The sequence below is a fragment of the Papaver somniferum genome, chromosome 11 (assembly GCF_003573695.1).
Source record: "Papaver somniferum cultivar HN1 chromosome 11, ASM357369v1, whole genome shotgun sequence".
Taxonomy (NCBI): domain Eukaryota; kingdom Viridiplantae; phylum Streptophyta; class Magnoliopsida; order Ranunculales; family Papaveraceae; genus Papaver; species Papaver somniferum.
The window spans coordinates 13,161,934-13,165,877 of record NC_039368.1 but is presented as its reverse complement, the minus strand read 5'-3'; the positions used below and the strand labels follow the sequence as shown (position 1 = coordinate 13,165,877).

The window sequence follows — 3,944 nt, the reverse complement described above, 5'->3', positions numbered from 1 at the left end:
ATTTCCAAGAAGCTGCTAATCGCACCCCTACCCTGGATAAGAGGCAACCATCTTCAACATTTCAAAAACCAGGTTTTGGCGGGAAAGTAGGTGCAGTGAAGAACAGATTTTAGGGTTCCTGATTTGGAGGAGTTTGAGGTCGATTAAACCTCTGATTTTCATAGGATAGACTCCTTATGGGTCTAGGAATCTGATATGGGTGTTGAAATCGATTAGACTGGGCTCAATCGACTGATTTTTATCACAACAGAAAATATAGAAAGTCACGTGTGTGACCTGTTTTAGGGAATTTTAGAGAGATTAAAATGATGTAAACTTTCTCAAAGATTTGTATCTACCTAAGGAAGAGTTTATAATAAAAAGGAAAGCTCAGAAACGCGTAGAAATTCTAAAACAAGAAATCGCCGCAACTTTGCTGTGAAGAGAAGGAAAGAGATTTTGGAAGATTTGGGAGAGATTTAATCGGTATTTTTGATATAAATACATTTTTTGGGTCATATAGAAGGTGTGTCGAGAGTTTGGGGACTTAAGGAGAGCCACAAAAGAAGAAATCAGAGCTTTACCAAACTCTGTTTCTGTTGTTGCTGCTGCTGAAGAGGAAGAACGCGAAGAACATTGACGCACGGGAAACAGTCGCAGAACAGTGTCGTTGTTTAACAGCTGAAGAACATTAAGCTGTGCAGGACAGTCGTATTCTAGGGTCTTAAATTTCTGATCCTGTAACAGTTGATTAGTAACATATATCTTCAGTATTGCAACACCAACTGTAACGGTGACTTCTGTAACATCTATACACCGTTGCAGATCTGCTGTTTTATATATTTTCTTCAATAAAACCACCTTTTGAGCCATGATTTATTATTTTGAACATGTTTTTGATATGAGGAGCTAAATCCCATTGCTGAGGCGATAGAGGAAGCTATTTTTCCAACAAAAAGCGGTACAATCTATTTAATTTAATTTATTGCAATTATTATTATGATTATTTTCCTTGGACTATTATTGAATATGATTTTTATTTGAGTGATTGTGATCTATTTTGATGGAGTATGCTTAGTTTATAGACTCTTGATGCTTCATACTTGGTATTTACAATTATTGCTTTAGAAAATCTACTTGTTGCAATAGTAAGAATCAAATTGAAAAAGAAAATTGCATGAATATAAATATTGGATTAAATCACTTTGAATTTGGAAAATAGTGGAATCTTAGCCTCAGTGTTCTTTTTAATATTGATATCAACTTTGATTGAGTTTGCTATAATTTTTAGTGAGTTTTCTATTTTAATATTAGATTTTAAGTCTAATTAATATCCTTCACAAGTTTGAGAATCGAACCACTTTTACCACTATCTACAAATCACATCAATTTTTGGCGCCGCTGTCGGGGACTTGTTTTTAGGGTTTTAGATTTATTTTATTTTTATTTTATTATTTTGTCCTTTTTTATGTTTTTGGGTATTTATCTTGTGTCTACAGGTTCTGGATCATAAAGAAAATTGAGCCAAGAGTTTGGTGATTTCATAAAGACTTGGAGCTAAAGATTAAAGCAAAAAGAACAGAAAAGAAGACAATTTTATTTTAGACAATTTTAGTTTAGGGTTTGTTTATTTTTTTAAAAAAAAACTGTATTAGGGTTTATTATTTTTGTAATTTTTCTTTTTTTTGGACTTTTGGACTTTGGGACATTTTTTTTTATTACCCTACGGAAGGGTACTTTAAATATAAACTGTTTGCAGAGAAGGAGGACAATTACGATATTGTCTCTGCACCTTGGGTTCGTACACTAGACATCGGAGTCAGTGGCCCGAGTCGACTACAACCGATTCCCCCGTCTGGAACGGGAGGTAAGATTCTAAACACTCGCGAATCCCCTGTCAGCGAGTTACTGGACTCCTTCGTATGCATATATGTTGAGGACTGAATACGGACATTTATTTTTCTAGTAAAGGGCAAGGCCTGGCCATACAAGATAAGGGTTCGGATTTCATCACCGTTCTCTTCTTGCCCGCTTTAGGAACACGTAACCTACGCGAACCTAAGCCTAAAATTTTGACTAGAACGAGACCGATAGGGTAACGAGCTTAACAGGAAAGTCATTCGAAAAATATTGGTTACTCTTTTAAGCATACTTCGAAGTTCTTGACGGTTTCTGTAAGTTGAATGCGTGACTGCCGCCTTGTAATACCGGTGAGGCCTTGGGTATCAAAGCTCCACCGAGCTTCCCTCGCCTCTATTCAACTTACGTTAACTCGGATTGATTCCAAGGGGTTTGCTTAAATTGTAACGAATTCCCGTTCGAAGGATTAGAAGCTGGTCTAGAAACAATCTAAGTGGAGCCATCATGCTTTTTGTTTGCTAGAAATCAATAGGTTTGATTTGGTTGAGTCGGCCTTGATCTGTGTTTGCTTACCCTTCCAATTTAGAAAATTTATTGTATGCCTGAACGTAAAAGAGACGCACTAGGTAGATTTGTTAAAGAGAAACCTAGTAGTTCGAAGCGTCTCGATTACCTTAATCTAGAAAGTCCGACTTTTGAAGAGTCTGTTTTTGAACGTCTTTGACTGAGGAGAGAATCCTGTTGCTCCGATAGCGCCAGAAATGGCAACTTTGAAAGCTTTGTTGAATCCAACTAGGACTACCGTCCTTCGTGTATTAAGTTAGCTGAAACGGAGGCACCCTATGAACTGAAACCTGGGACCTTACAGATGCTCCCAATCTTTTTAGGGAAAGAAAATGAAAACCCTTATTACCATGTTAGGGATTTTGAGGAAATTTGTAGTACTCTAAGAATTAGAGGCTTAGATGATGATGCTTTGAAACTTAGGTTATTCCCATTTTCCCTGAAAGATAAGGCCAAGTCGTGGCTGTATAGTTTGGACTCCGAGTCAATTGAGACATATGAACAACTTACATCTGCCTTTTTCAATAAGTTTTTCCCTAGGCACAAAACATCGTCTATTAGGACGCAAATATGCACATTTTCACAACAAGAGGGAGAATCTTTATATAGGTATTTGGAAAGGTTCAATGATTTATTATCCCAGTGTCCTCATCATGGTTTAGAAAAGGTTAGGCTAGTTCAGATCCTTTATGAGGGTTTAGATTATTCCACAACGACCATGGTTGAGTCTCTATGCACTGGTGGATTTGAAAAAACTGTTGATGCGGCGATGGAATTTTTTAATGAAATCGCCGAAAAAACCCAGCAATGGGAAAATAGTAGGGAACCCCAGAAAACAATTCTTTTAAGTAGAGGAAACGTTAATAGGGTATAAGGAGGCTATGAATCAGATGCCAAAATTGCTGCTATAGCAAAAAGGTTAGAAGCCTTAGAAGTGGGCCAGACTAGTGGTAGAGTGGAGCCTTTTTGGAAAGGCCAGAATATTGAAGAGCAAGCCAATGCTATTTATAATAACACTAGATTTGATAACCGTCAAAAGATTGACCCATATTCAGAAACCTATAATCCTGGTTGGAGAAACCATCCGAACCTTTCGTGGTCTAAGGGCCAAAGTCAAGGTCAGTTTAGTAATTCTAATGATCCCCCAGTTTTTGGCTATACTAAGAATCCTTAAGGACTAGCTCAGTTTCAGAGGAATCTCTCGCCTTGTTAACTTAGCAAACTGCAAAATTTCAGTTATCCGTAGAACATAGTCTACAAGTTAGTAACAGGATAGGACAAGAAAATAGTCAGGCTATTTTCGAGTTAAAAACCCAGGTTGGTCTGATAAGTGATTCTTTGAGAGAAAAAGGTAAGTTTCCTAGTCAAACACAACCCAACCTTAGAGGAGTTCATGAATTAGGTGCAAAACCATCGAATCAGTTGAATGCTGTTAGAACCCTTAGAAGTGGTAGAGTTGTAGACAATAAGGTAACCATGCCCGATAGTGAACATACTGTAGTTCACCCCTCAGGATCTCACCTCTCAGGACCAGTAGCTGA

General features: G+C 37.4%; 1 pseudogene; it reads right to left on the bottom strand.

The window, feature by feature from the left end:
* Positions 1 to 2,963: 2,963 nt before the first annotated feature.
* On the bottom strand, positions 2,964 to 3,063 carry LOC113325498 (annotated as a pseudogene).
* Positions 3,064 to 3,944: the final 881 nt, after the last annotated feature.